Source organism: Fukomys damarensis, unplaced genomic scaffold (genome assembly GCF_012274545.1).
Source record: "Fukomys damarensis isolate Sample0158 unplaced genomic scaffold, DMR_v1.0_HiC HiC_scaffold_8, whole genome shotgun sequence".
In the NCBI taxonomy this organism is placed as follows: domain Eukaryota; kingdom Metazoa; phylum Chordata; class Mammalia; order Rodentia; family Bathyergidae; genus Fukomys; species Fukomys damarensis.
Genome location: NW_022900920.1, coordinates 26,722,287 through 26,738,183, shown reverse-complemented (window position 1 = coordinate 26,738,183; position 15,897 = coordinate 26,722,287). Strand labels below are relative to the sequence as shown.

Below are 15,897 nucleotides of genomic sequence, written 5' to 3'. Positions count from 1 at the left end.
AATGTCCAATAAAAACATGTCAGGAAAGCAAATATTTTTAAAAAACATAATTCAGTTCTTATCACAAAGCAATCAAACTTCTTCCCCTTATTCATTTGAGAGAATCCAGACCAACCATACCCATCCCGTCACATTTGAAAATTCTCTCTTCACCTGAAAATTCCTCTTCTCATTCTGTGCATTCACACGCATCTTGAACAACACCCAGCTCTTACACAATACTCCTGTTGACACTTCCATCTCTTTTCACTGGGGTGAAACAGCTTGTCCAAGAAGCCCCAGTTTGCAGGAGGCAGAGATAGATGTGAGCACAGATCTTTTCCTCTAACTACAAATTCCACCCATGCTCCTCATTGGCTCACCTGGGACTTCCCCAGCAGAAGTGAGCTGTGATACTAATTCAGATGGTTGTAGCTCAAAGCTCACATCTTTAAATCTCCTCCCCAAGGGGACTCCAAAAAACACAGGGCACCAATCGAAGCCTTCTTTGTGAAGCCCTGCATGCTCACAGTCTCCCCATTTCAAATACAAATCACCAAAATGTTAGTGAAAGAAGAGACAGTCACTGAGCAAGACAGAGGATGACCTTGAAAGATCACCTCACTGTCTAGAGCAAGACAACTAGGGGCTCCGCTGGCAATTTCAAACTCCGATTTCTGTTAAGCTTCAAGCACAGGATCAATATAAAATCTGACTAAAAGCCAATTAAATTTATGAGCTGCTATCTCACCCTCACTGAAAACTGCTACTTTTCCATCTCTGCGATATCTTTGCTAGACAAATTCAACAAAGAGATAACTCTTCTTGTATTTGCCCTGACACAGTTAAATTCTTAACTAAGTCACTTTTGCAAAGTGTCAAGATAGGAAATGTCATCTCCAGAGAAAGTGCAATCCCTTTGCTGATGGGCAATGCTCTGGGGGTGCCAGAGTAAGACCTCATTTTCTTTTCTTTTTTTTTTTTCAGCTTTAATTGAGTTTATTGGTACATTTTAGGGATACAGTACAGTTACATTCATTGTTGGGATCTTGTACCTCTACATGACAAGTCTTGATTCTCATTTTTTCCCCTTACCTCTGCCCTCCCTTCACCCCCTCCTCCCCTCCCCATCTACAAACACTTTATTTTCATCTTTTCATTCTCTCACATAAGACCTCATTTTCAATCACAAACTAGGAAGACCCTCAGACCCTCAGTGTGTGCTTTTCTAGTCTGCATCCATGCATTAAAACAGCTAAAGTGAGAATGTAAACCATCTTCAGAACAGTCACCAGGGATCTTAGCACATATTTACCTCCTCAGTGACAATGCCTTGGAGAATTCAAGCCCCAACCTTCTCTGTTCTTGTCATTCAAACACATTCTGTAGGATTTATCACATTGTAATGGTTTACAGTTAATAAACATTCATTTTAGGCTAGGAACCCTGGGGGAACAGCCTTCCCCACTTTTCCACCTGTTTCTTGAATACTCAGCACAGAGCTTGGGTACACAATAGGAGTCTGACAAGATATCATTGACATTTTATTTCTACTACACTTCACCAGTTACTTTAAACCAAACTAAGATATTCATAGGATGGTGTAACTTTTTTCCACATGTATGTGTATTCATTTATTAAAAGGACGGTTACGGACAAATCTCACAATATAATTTTAAGATTCAAACGAGTACATATCTACTTGAAGTTCAAAACCTGGCAAAGTTAACTGATGGTGTTAGAACTACTATTGCCATGATTTGTATCAATGCGTCTCTACATGGGCGTCGAGGTGATCATGGAAAACAAAGCATTAGTTTTTAAATGTTCTCAATTTTTTTTATAAACTGACAATAAACACAACTAAAAATGATATCTCTCTGAAAATAGTCTGGCAATTATTTGACAATGGAAACACTACGAAGGGCATCCTTTTTAGATGCCAATGTTCTCAATTACGTGCTGAGCACTGTCTAAATGGTCCTCAGCTATACGGTATCCAAGATGATTTTCTCTGAGAAATTAACATATTCTGGATTAGCTTACATGAATAAGTCTCTCGGATTTAAAAGATGCAGGATTTTCTCAAAAAATCTAAAGCCTCTCCTTGAAAAACCCAATCTTCCTTCCTACTCTTGGAGCCCACTATCACCTGCTCTCCCCAGTTTCATGCTCTATAATCCAGCGACCCTGACCTCCCTCTAGAAAGGGCGAGGAGCTGATTCTTCCTCTTATCCTAGCGGAGGTCAGGCCATGGGAAGAAGTGAGGCAGGTTGCCTCACTGGGGCATCTGACCTTCTGGAAGTAATCATAACCAAGAACAGTGCCACCAGCTGGGGAGCCCAGTTCTGACCCCAGGCCCCGCTACCCTGAGAGAATGACACGGAGTTCTCTCTCCATAACTTGCATCCGGAGACAGAGGATACTCCTGTAGCGGCACTGACCGCCCACTGAGGGTCTCCTCCCTTCTCAGGGAAGAAGGGACAAGGGATGGAGCCTGCCATCCTAATGACCCTACAAAGAGCAGCTTCTGGGTCTAACCTGAGCCAGCTGGAGAGTTTAGCACGGAAGGTGAAAGTTCCAAGAGGAAATATCAGCTCTTAGGATTTAATTCTTTCATCTCTTCGACCCTGACACCGGTCTTCAGCGACACACATTTTGTTCCAAGCTTGGGATTTGGAAAAGAACCTGGCGACCAGAGTCATCTCACCTCTACTCTTGCTGCTGTAGGCAGAACGGTGGTTTGAACTCAGGTGACGGGCTGGGCTCCTGCAGTTCCAGGCTGCGGCTCAGGCCGGCTCCGAGGCCTCTCGCGCTGTGCACCGGAAGCAGTCGGCGCCCCTTGGCGGCCCCTAAAATCATTTTTAACAGAAGAAATTTTTAAAAATTCTGGTTCTAAAGACTGTTCCTACTGAGCAAGAGGGGAAATAATCTATCATCTAAACCAGAACATGTTTGACAATTAGCGGGTGCATTATTATTAATTTAACTGGACAGCAAGTATAAACCTCATCGGCTCCTCTGACCGCCGACTGTGGGATCCGGAGCCCCCACGCGCCCTAGAACCCGGGCTCCCTGCGCTCTCCGGCCCTGGGACCTTGACCAGACCCGGGGCGCTGCTTTGTCTCGGCTTGGACGGAAAATGACCATGTGTGAGCTCTTTCTTGACTATCTAAAATACTCTACTCACCCTGTGCATTATCCCATTTAAAAGCACTTTCCTTCACTTGTGAAAAGCCACCCTCAAGTTTCTTGAGGGACCGTATTAGAGCTTCTTCAGAGTACTGCAGACCTCTTGAAGACAGGCACACCTGGACTCAGACCACCGTGTTGGGTTTATCATTGCAGCCCTGGTACCTAGAGGGGAGCCCCTGCCACCCTGGAGAGCTGCACCCCAGGACTGATCTTGCCAGGCCTTGGTGCCTCGGAATGGCCTGGAGTCAGTCTTGCACACTGACATTACTCTATAGAGGACCCTTGCCCAAGGCACCTCTTTGCTATTTGAATTTAAAAAGAAAGGGGTTGATGAAATGACAAAGTCTGTCCTTTCGCTTTATTCCTCCTCCCCCCCCCCTTCTCTTGTTTTTGTGTTAGAGCCTGGCGAAATTGCTAATTCCCCAAACAGGACTCAAGTGCTACCCTGCTTAACCTCCCAGGTGTTGGGATTACGGGCACCAACCCCACCCACCCCCCATTTAGTACCCAAAATGCTGATACTTAGAAAGTTTAGACAAAGATCTGTGGTGGGTGAAATTTAAAATGTTTTCAGTTCCTAAATTTTTCTTAAAACACGCCCCCCCCCGGCTTTAAAGTAAAATTGTCAAAAATTGTATATAATTGTGGAGTACAATGTGATATTTGGACATGCTGTGAAATGATCAAATCAAACTCCTGTGTGCATTATTCCACTTACTTAACGTTTTTGTGGTGAAAACATTTAATGTCTACTCACATAGCAATTTGCAAGTATATAATCATTATTATTTCCTATGGTCATCTGCTGTGCAGTAGATCTCCAGCACTCACTCATCCCAACTGAAACTGTATCTTTTGACTGGGCCATTCTACCCGGAGTGTGATTTTTAGATTTCACTATGTCTATGTGAGATCATACAGCCTTTGTCTTTCTCTGTCTGGCTTATTTCACATAGCACAATGTCCACCAAGTTTATCCATGTTGTCACACTAGCAGAATTTCCTTCTTTTTAAAGGCTTAATAGCATTCCATTGTATATATTTCATTATATACAGATATCATAATATATCCATTTACATATATATATATATATATATATATACACCTGCCATATTATCTTCACGTTTTAGCAGACACATAGGTTGTAATATCTATTCTTCCATAATTGTAAGATCATCCTATAAGCTGTGCCCTCTGGGTAAGGGAAAAGAGGGGAGATTCTCCGTCCCAGCCCAAGAATGATACTGTGAACTCCAGGCAACCCACTTTCCTCCCTTCAGTCTTTCTTCAGAGCTTTATAGGGTTGCCCACCCTCCATGTCCTACTAATGTCTGTCCTTCCCTTCCTGGACAACTAGAAAACCAAGTGGAAAACCAGAGCAAAAACTCAGCAGCACAAATATTCACACAAAGCCCTTTCCATCTGTGGTAAGGGAGCCTCTCCTGTCTCCTACCTAAAAACCACACCCAGTCAGGTATCACTTTTTGTAAAAAACCATAAACCAGATTTCCTGAGAAAAGTCACTAGTCAGCAGCCAGAAGAGGGTGTTTCTAGAAGGATGCTTCAGATGCCTTTAATGTTTCTGCAGGACTTCCCCTTTGGATAGAAACATCTCTGAGAGGGATTCACAGAGGCATGATCCTCTTTGTTAATCTCTAATCTTTATTTTCATTTGAGGAAGGGTCTAATTATAGCCACAAGGTGAGTTGGTTAATGGTTGTTTTTATTATTACCTTTTAATTCACAGAACTCCATTCCCTACTATCCTCTAAGAACAGGAAGAAGTTTTATAATCCTTCTAACTCCCCCAAAGCTATCCCTTTATAGAGAGCTGCCAAGGAAATAGCCTAATCAGATAACTAGGTAGACTGATCTACTTCAAGTGGTTTCTGAACCAGTATCCACTTAAGATCTTGCAAAATGTTTCATTGAATACTGAAAGAAAAAAACTATCCAGTGGGTGGGGGGAGGAAGGTTGATATCAGAAGCCAAGAAGGAGGTAGAGATGAGTAGTTACTACAAGAAGTCTGAAGAAGACTCTTAAATGTGAAAAGGATCTTCCCACTTTCCACATCTCATCATGACAGCCCAGCAGTGTCCACACTGCTCTCCCTACTTCTCAAATCCTTCCTTTTCATGTCATCTGTCAAAATTCACATTCCATGTATATCCAACTGTACCAGCTACAACGAGGGAAGAAGAAAAAGAATTTCTTTTTAAATATATTTTTTAATTTTAAGATTCGAAATCTAATCGTTTGTCCTTACTGTTGCTTAATTACTTAAAGGTAATGATACAAATTATTTTCAAAAGTAAGTATTTTGGGGGGCATGAGCTCAAAATTCTGTCTAAGTGAGATATGTGATTAATTGGAACAGAAATCTTTACTCTGTGAAGAAAAAAAAAGATTTTTTTAAAACATATAATCCCTTTGATAGTTGTCTGGTTAAATAAGATGAAAGTTGGACTGAGTGAGTGGCCCCTGCCTGTATCTTAACCTCAGTATTCCTCAGCTTCTGAGCTCTCTAAAACCCTTCACTGGGTCATGGTACCCCCACTTCCCAATGCATGACCTGCTTGAATACTGTCCCACTGGAGGGAATGCTCACCCCATTCTCTATGTGGCTGGCTTCTTGTTTCTTAAATTTTAACTTACTCTACTTCTCTGCTGAATAATTTCTAAATACCCTTCAATTGATGACATTTTGCAGCAGCTCAAAAACAGGATCAACTTTTCAGTCATAGAATATAATGAAATTTATCATAATCATAAACTTAGAAACAAAATATTCCAACAGAGAGATTTACTGATTTTTAGCTAAAATTGATCTAATTGCTTCCCAGACTGTTTTTATGCATGGGTGGATTAAAATCACATATTTCTGCTATTGCACATTCTTTCCACAGTTATTTTGGATATGTAAAGAATACCTTGTATAACCAAGCTGAAATAGTGAAACAAAATATCATTACCAGTTTCATCATCTGGAAAGAAGGAAGTCCTGATAGTAAGTACTTTTGTTGCTACAGCCAGAACTAGGGAAAAATGGGTAAGTTATAGAAAATAACATATTAAAAGACGTTGCAGAGCTGTGAAAGGAAATGAGACTAGACAGATTAAAATCCAAAGAAAAAAGAATTCTTGCTAACATGAGCTGAGGTGGTCCATGGATGGAAGTGGTGAGAATTGACCATACTTTGTTTCCTAAAAATATTAACAAAATTAAATGCATGTAAGGATTGGTGCAATTGTAATATATAGAAAGCTAAAACAAGGCTCAATGATTCCACTCCTACCTATTTATACTAGAGAAATAAAAAACTGTTAATTTCACTTGAAAACTTATAGTAGATGTTTATAGATGCTTTATTCATATAATCACCCAAAACTGGAAACAAACCAAAACTTCTTTAGTGGAGGGATAGATTAACGAATTGTGTCATACATCCATTGGAATGCACATTAAAAATAAAAAGGAGGGCACTGTTGTTACCCACAAGGATCTGAATGAACCCTCAAGGCAGAAAGCCAGTCCCAAATTATTATGTCTGATATGATTCTACTGATATCTCAAAAGGCAAAAATATAGTGGTTCCCAGAGACTAGGGATGGAGAGAAAGTGTGGCTCCAAAGGACTAGCAAAGGGGAGTTGTTTGGAATAATGGAACTATTATGTATCCTTATTGCATGGCTGATTACATGATTCTATACATGCGTTAAAACTTCTAATATTGAGCACAACTAAGAATTATATAAGCACCCTGGAGGTAATTAGATACTGTGCCAAATGTTTAGTTCAAATTGTTATCCAACTTCTTGAAGACAGGTTTTGCAAATATAGTCATGAGACGCTCAGAATTTCTAATTTTAAATATTGGAAAACAGCTAATATACACAATACATGAATATCAAAATCACAGATGTTTGATTTTACATTACTAAAGAGGTTGAGCTTAACCATCAACTTGATTGGCTTTGGAGCCATGCAGGGAATTAGTAAAGCACACTTGTAGGTGTGTCTTAGTGTGTCATACAGGTGTAATCTTAGAGTCCCTTATTTTTTACCTGCTGCTATGAACAGAGCACGCCACCACACATCCACCATGATGTTTCTGCCTCGGCTCCACAAACTGGACTAAACCCTGTGAAACCATAAGCCAAATTAAGCCTTGCCTCCTTTGAGATGGGTGTGTGTGTGGGTATTTTTTGTCAGCAGTGGAAAAGCAATGAAGACAGTTCTCTCTTGATGTACTTTCTCATAATTTTAGCTTAGTGTAAATGGACTTATTATCATCGGTTTTATTTTCCAGCATCTCACTGCACCTCCACATTCTGGATATGTATTATGTACTTCAATGGCCCCTTTCTAGTTATAGCAAGTTGATTCTGTCATACTGTTGATGTTCCTTAGATAATTATACCTTTACTCTTTTAATAAATTAACTCTTAGTAGCAGATTTATTAGGTTGATTTCAATTTCAATGGGAATGTGGTCAGTCTTCTACCTCCTGCATTCACACAAAGGCTTAATTCAGTTAAATTATCAATTAATGCAAATTATTACAAATTAAATGCTGATTTATTTTCTCTGCTCATTTATTTGAAATCTTTTTATGTCATTCTCTAAAATTATGTGCATTTCATTAATTAATTTTGGCATGTTAATAAGATATATAACAAAGCAGTAATCTTGAAAATGATGGCTAACACCTACATTTAACAATAACTCTACTCCAAGGGATATTATTAACTTGACAAAAATTAAAAACTGCAGCACAAAACTTCATGGCAAACTACATAATGATTTCAATAAATTTCTGAGCTAAACAAAGCCTTTAAAAATTTTTTCCTGCTCCAAAGTTTTATAAATCACAACTAAATAACAAGTAGAAATGGAAATGTAAAATGTAAACATGTTATGAAGATTATTAGGAAACTTAATTCTAGGAAATATTTAGGAAAATAATTTATCAAGCACCTGTTTTGTATCAAGAATATTATGCACGTATCTTATGTTATTTTGTTAACAGTTCTGATTTATGGCATATCCATTCCCATTATACAGATGAGACAACTGATACTTTGATCTATTAAAATACTAACTTTCCTAAACCAGGGTGAGGAGGTTAGTGTGTGATGCACGGAACCTAAAGCCAAAGGGACTTGTGAAGTGTGAAGGAGTAAAGGAATGCCTCATGGCTAGATCCTAGGTCCTGGGGAAATTGGTAGCGCTGAGGCCCACAAGGCCAGCAGGGAAGCACATGTCAGGTTTTCCAGTGAAATCTAAGGATATGAGACTTCAGTGTGACAGACATCTTCACACAGTTCAGCATGAGGGAGAGACTGAAGGAATGCTTGCAACAGTCTCTTGGAGATTATAGCAGCATCACTGGAGTGATCAGAAGAGGGGGAAGTACATCATTTTGTGAAAGTTAATAGTTTAGCAATGATGGACTTGAGGCCAATTGGGTGACTTGGGATGAGCAGAGAAAGGGGGACTTGGGGTGTCTCCAGATTTCCAAGTGTGTAAAAGGCAATTCCCTCTGCTGAGACAGAGAGTACTAAAAGAGCCTCAAGCAGGGGAAGTGCTCATGTTTGTCCTAGCACGTGACCCGGTGTATTTGAAACATGCAGAATAGGGAGCAGATCAGAACTGCAGTGGAAATGTCCAGACCAAAGATTTAAGGTTAGGGGCGCATTCAAGAAACCTTACATATTCACCACAGCACTTCCCAAGTTGTACCTTGGAAATTTTGCATCAGAAACCTCTGCAAATCGACCCTTATTTATGGACATTCTAAGATCTGTGTCTCAGAATCACCCAAGTATGGAACAGTTGGCTAAGCACAGCATGGGCAGCAACCATCTGAGTTTGAATCCCAGCTCTGATACTACCAGTTTAAACTTGAGGAGACTTAACTGTGGCACTGGGCATCCTCCTCTGTAAAATGGGAACAATAGTACCTACTGCAAAGAGTTTCTTAAAGATTAAAAAGTTCTATAAAGCTCTAAATACAATGCCTAATACACAGCAAGAACTCAAAATTTATTTGCTCTCATTGTTTTGGGAGAATTTTTGGTAAAATATAGGTGCACGTGCTCCAAACCAGTGTTTGCATATTTAGTTCACTTTTGATGTCAACTTTTGATGTTTTAATCTATGCTGTATTTATGTTATTTCCTTTTATTTGTATGAGAGTATTTCTACTAAAGTAATACATGCTTGTGGTTAAATAAAAATTCAAGATGTGTTTGTAATAAAAAGTAGTGACTTTGTACCCAACCCCTTCTCATCTGAAATTTCATTTACTGGAAATAGTATTAGTCCTGTTTTTTAGTTCTGCAATAGTTATTGTCATAGATCTACAGTACTAAATTAACTACTGCATCAAAATTACCATATATATATACATACACATACATACATACATGTTCTTTGTTTTCTATATGTGTTTTCTCTCTTTTCAGAATTCTTGTTGATGCCTTATCCCCAACCTGGTACTCAAAGAAAGGGCACAGGGAAAGGAAAGCAAGAATCTTTCTGCCTGCCCTTTGCATACCCAGGGCTCCAGTGCCGATGAAAAGAGTGCAATCCTGAGGCCAAACTCAGCCTTCTACCCTTGACATCACAGAGTAAGTATATTGTTTGCAGAGGGTTGTTCACTTATTTCAAGGTGAGAGTTGGACAACATTTGCTCCGCACGGCAAAAATTTGTAAGAATACATAAATAGCTTAGCACCCATCTCAAACCAAACTTCAGTCTTGAGTGGCAGGGACTGGCTCCGACAATGACTGTCTCTGTTCTTTGCCAACATCCCGTCTGTCACTCTACTAGCTACACAAACATGCATACCAGGTCTTATTAAAGCATGAACTTCCTTGCTTTCACTCACCGCAGTTTGGATTTATGCTTTTACCCCCTTATTCACAAAATGCAGTATTCACTTTGTTTCCTTGGAGTAGTGAATAATGACTTGATTGAAATGGATGCCTCATACTGAGGTGAAGTTACTGAGAGACTGGAGGGGAATATTCAAAGTGTTTGCAGGGAGAATTTTCTGTTCAGCTTGTAAGAAGGCTCAGGTGAGATGCTGCTGCTAATTAACTATTACTATTACTAATCAAGCTATTACTAATTAACTACCAGGAAAGAGGAGACAGCCAATGAGATGCCCCTGGTGTCAGTCAGCTTTCCCTCAGTCAAAGTAGCAGAGCAAATCAACTTAAAAGGGGAAAGGTTTATTTGGGCTCAGCACTTCAGAGGTGTCGGTTCCTGGTCAGGTGGCTCTATTTTGGGGGGGCCTGTAGTGACATGGAGAAAATAGTGAAGCAAAATTGCTCATGATGCAGCATTTTACAAGCAGAAGTGGGGAGCACCAGCTGGCTTCCTCCTCCTGTTTTTGTTCCATCTGAGACCCCAACTTATTGAGTGGTGCCACCCATATTTAAGGCAGGTCTCCCAATCTCAGTTTGCTGTTCCATATGCCAGCTGTCTGAAAAACCCAAAAATACGCCCAGTGTCCTATGCATTCTCTCATGTCCTGTGCTTCTCTCAATCTAATCAAATGACAAAATTATTAACACCCCTACGTACCAAATGCATGGAAACCTACGAAAAATATGTTGAATTTGTTACAAGCTAAATGTTCCTAGCCACAGAATTTACTCTATAACTGTCCTTCTGCTGAGGAGTAGTTGGCAAAGGGAACACCAAGTTCAATAGCTTTACTTTGGGACAGGATAAAAATAGAGATAAATTTTGGGGTGTAATTTTTTTTATCCACATGCATCTGTTTATAAACAACTGCAATTGTTAGATGGTTTTACTTTCCCTCTAATTTTAGAAAGTCTAAGGAAAAACGATCCTCTGCTCTATGCCCAGAAGGAAACGGTAATAAGAAATAATGATGCCATCATCCATTTGGACAGTGAGATCAGCTTTTTAGAACACTTTCATATTGATTCTCTGTAAAAGTCAGGGTTCTCTAGAGAGAGGGAACCAATAGGATACAAATATAGAAATATGAGCAGGGGTTTATTAGGGGAAGTTGAGAAGCCCCAAGGAAGTCCATATGAAAGCAAGAGACCCTGCGATGGCAGTGGTGTGGCATACACACACACACACACACACACACACACACACACACACCCACCCAGATGAGAGCTAAGGAAGTCACAGGATGGAGAGCCTGGCATTCTGCTATTCAAGGTCAGAAAAAGAGGCTTTCTCAGCTCCAGGAAGGAAACGGGCTACTTTGGCTCTCCTCTCTCTCTCTCCTCTGTCTTTGTTTTCCTCAGCCCCCTTACACCCAGATGAGGCCAGCTTATATAGAGGACAGGTCTTCTCCATAGTCCAAGAAGACACATATGCCAGTCCTCTGGAAATACCCTCACAGACACGCCAAGAAATAAAGCTTTACCAGCTCTGTAGGCATCTCTCAGTCTAGTCAAGATGACACCTAAAATTAACCACCACCTTCTCCTACTTGAAACCCTGAGAATTCTGTGAAAATGGTGGGGCAGGTGTTAATGCCAGTGCTTAACGGACAAGGAAGCAAACCAGAGCATGAATGTGTCTTAAGTCATGTGGAACTCAAAAGCTAGACCCAGGTAGACCTACCTCCCCTGAGATCTGTTTTATAATATTGGCTGGAGATAAAGTTCCAGCAGAAACTGGGGAAATATTTCACAGTTAAACACAACTAAGCAAGATGGCATTTCCACCTGCTTTCTAACTAGCCAGACATTCACCTTTATTCCAACTACTTAAATTATTTTCCCTCTAATAACTATTTTGTATTTCATATAATCATATAGTGTCCCTCATTGACATGGTCACAGAATTGAAATGAAGTGTCTGGTTTTTCTGTTATCTGTACACTCCTCTGTGTCAGTTATCCAGATTTTTCTATGGTAATTTTAGTCACTGCAAAATATAGTATATTCCTGTAAGACGGGAACTAGGAAGGCAATATAGCTCACTCAATATTGAAAAATATTGGCTTTCAAATTGCAAAAACCTAGAATCAAATCTAATTCTGCCACTTCTACCTGGATAACCTCGCTAAGTTTCCAGATGTCACTGTTAAATTGTTAAGTGATACTTGTGTGGACATCTGATTTTTTGTTTTTTGCCCCTTTTACAACATAATGTAAATTCTAGTAGGATACTAGTCATGGGATCTAGTACCTGAGACATTATTGTGGGCATTAGGACCAGAACTGGCCAATAAGAGCATTCCACCTCCCTGGCTCTGGTGATTACTTAAAGGTCAGACAAGTGACCTAAATTAGGTCAATGGGGATTCTTCTATGGGTCTCATGGGGAAGCAAGCAAGTTTGATTGCAGCTAGGGCTGCAGGAATCAATCAGCTCTGCTGTAAGAGGAAAGCACACTCAGAGAGAAGAGCCTGATTCTCAAGCAAAAAAGGACAGGAGAGAAAAATAAACAGGGCTAGTACCATTCATACCTGATTCACCTAGACTGATCTGCCTGTCTCCGTATTTTTAGAGGCTTGCTAAGTTCAGATCTGGGGTGTTCACTAAAAGTGTCAGACACTCAGAGGTGGGGCTTTTGCGGGGTGGTTTCATCATGGAGGTACTGACTCATCAGTAGATTCATCCCTTAATGAGGCCTTGCAGAAGGAGGCAAGTCACTTCCGGCATAACCCAGGAGAGGGGATCTCCCTCCCAGGCTCCTCCCTCCTCCATCTCTGCTTCCTGACCACCACAATGTGAGCAGCTTTTCACCAGCCCTGCCCTGTCATGCTGTTTCTGCCTTGGAGCCTGCCAGATAACATGGACTGAAGTCTCTAAAAGCTGTGAATCAAAATAAACTTCTCCTTTAAGTTGTGGTTATCCAGCCTATTGTCCCAGAAACAAGAAAGTGGCTAAGACCAGGCTCTAGCTCCCACTGCTGCGGTTATTGTTAAGGCTAGCTTGGATTAGGCTTTTCTGGTCTGTAACTGAGAGTTGTGGCTACTGGGCCTCGCTGTAGAGTTGTGATAAGAAATAAATGAGGCAGTGCATAACAGGTGCTTAAGACTGCCTACCACCTACTGCCATGATGGTAAAGACAAGGATGCAAAAGAAGCAAATGAAGTCTTCTGCAATTTTTCATCTTACAGAGCCTCTAGCACAACATTCTACATGTAGGAGACACCAGCTGAAAGCTGCTTGAAGAGCTGGATGCTTCTCTAAGACTGTAGGAAGATCATGGGTTAAGACTGGATGCAAGACTGTCAGGTTTTGTATGAAATACATATTCCTACTGCTGTTTTTCACTACCTCAAATTTCATCACCACTATTTTCATTCTTTGTCAGTAGTAAAGTAATTCAGGAGAACCTCAGTACAGGCTCAGAATGGTGAGACATAACCCAGTTCTTTCTTTGGTCATTGTATCTATAGAGGAAGAAGCAATTTGATTTTTGGTCTATAGGGTGCTGTGACTAGACAGTGTTGAGAGCAGCTGATAATCACATTCATTTAAAAACCAAAGATGTTCCTTCAAGAACTTCCTACATGAATTTACTTAGTATGAGGGTTTAAGATAGTTTAAGGCTGTGTGTATTTGGGGTGAGAGCTATGAAATAAATCCAAAGGCAATTATCATATCTAAATCCTATATGTCTGGTTAGGACTGAGGCACAGATGAGAAAAACTGTTAGAAAACTATGAAAAAAAATCTTAGAGAGCTGTAATTAAAATCATAGGTTGAGGGAGTACTTCTTAATCTCAGTTATTAATTACAGTTTTCAACAACTGCATCTATGTTATCAACTGTACGTCTATGCTGATTCTTGAATCCTTTAGGACAGACGTGTTTCAGCAGGTTATGTGGATTCAAATCACTTTCAGGAGCTGAGTTGAACCAACGTAATTTTAGGTAAAGACTATAAACAACAAGGAAGACTTATCCATCCCTGTTTGCAGAAAACTGTCAAAATCACTCATCAATAGTAAAACCAGACAAATCAGCCATGGTTACAGCCTGTTGTTACTTTCCCCTTAACCTTCCTTTCAGGAATAGACTTCCCAGCAGCTCTGTGACCTGGGAAGGAGGCGGTCAATCAAGGGGCACTGCCTCTCCCCAGAAGGTTGGGAAGGTAACACGGTAAAGGTCAACAGGGGTCACGTCCATGGAGGTGGGGTGAGGAAGGTGCACTTTCTTTATGAGATCTCAAGCTGTGTAACCAAGATCCTTCTCTTTTGCATTAAAAAAAAAAAAAACAGCCGCCAGAGCATGAAACACATGAAACAATCACCCATTCTCACACAGAGGAAGAAACAAAGAGATAAGAGAATATACTGCTGAAGATAAATTGAGCCCTAGGCTCATCTGTCCTGAGTTTTCAAGTTGGAGCCAATAAATTCCTTTCTTTACTCCTTACACAGAAAAAATTGGGCAGGGTTTCTCTCACTTGCAAGCAAAAGCCCGATAGCTATGGTTGGGTCTGGTTTGAGTTAGCTGCATGGCTTTCTGCGTTGAATCTAATCCCCACTGTGAGGTGTTAAGAGGCTAGAAATTTAATTCGACTGTAGTGTTTAGAGGTGAGGACTTTAGGAAAGTGATTAGGAAAAGATGAGGTTATTAGGGTGGGGCCCTCAAGATTGAATTCTGTAGTTTTATAGAGACCACACAAACACACTTCCTCCCTGTCACACACACTCTCCCTGTTTCTTGCTATGTTGGACTCTGCCAACAAGAAGGTTGTTCCCAGATGGAAACGCTTGAAACTCTAGAACTGCAAGTAAAGAAACATCCCTTCTTTTTAACTTGCCCAGGCTGTGGTATTATGAGGAATAGAAAATAACCCCATTGCTTATTTAAGCTAAGATGCTTCATGCGCAGATAAAAAGATTGCCATCTGTGTATGCATGTGCGTGCGTGTGTGTGTGTGTTTTCTGAACAGCATTTACCCTGTGTGGCCTAATCCAAATGGCTTAACTACTTTGAATCATTTATCTTCTTTATTGCCAAAACACAAGTACAGATATATGTACTTGCAGGTGTAAAAGTGAATAGGTTGATGTCTGCATGAAACACAGGTATCCCTCCATGACTGTTCCCAAGAAACAGGGAAGGTCGAAAGGGTTGCAAGGATGGGCTTTTCTGAAGGCAAGGAAGCTAGGAGAGGAGAGAGAGAGAGAGCTCTGAATCTCTGGGCAGATGCAAGACAGAGCCGAGCCAGTTCCTGAGCAGCCAGCAGAGCTGGACATGAGGATGTCAGCAGCAAGTATGTATGGAATGAAAGGCTCTGCCTTCCTTTTCTGGGAACTACCTATGTCCTTAGATGCTAGCCTAGCTCCACAGATAGAAAGATTCCCCCATGGCCTATAACAGTATAACTATCTAGTCTAGATGGGCGATGTCTATGGCTAAAATTTAATGATTTAAATGAACAGAAGTGACATCACATGCCTTTCTGTGTTAATGGGCTGCCATGCACAGCCACTGGAGTGTTATGTGTCATTTCTGTAGCCCGGTCTTTGGTACATAGTAATACTTCTGTGATTATCACCGTAACCCTGGGAACACCACAGGAGTTTTCTGAAGCCTGCCAGATATCCACAGCACCTATACCCGCCCCAGCCTGAACATCAGAGAATAATGAGACTCTAAAGTCAGGAATTAAATGCACCTATTTTCTTAGACCCTTCTACTAATGGTTCAAAAGCATGGGTGAAAGGGAATTTAACTGGCAAGTTTAGAGTTAGT

General features: G+C 40.6%; 1 long non-coding RNA gene across 1 annotated transcript; it reads left to right on the top strand.

Annotated features, from left to right (window-relative positions):
* The first annotated feature begins 2,998 nt into the window (after positions 1–2,998).
* Positions 2,999–15,043, top strand: LOC104869411. Its single transcript, XR_782321.1, has 4 exons — positions 2,999–3,131; positions 6,083–6,183; positions 9,645–9,809; positions 13,305–15,043. It is a non-coding gene; the product is annotated as an uncharacterized LOC104869411 (long non-coding RNA).
* The last annotated feature ends 854 nt before the right edge of the window (positions 15,044–15,897 follow it).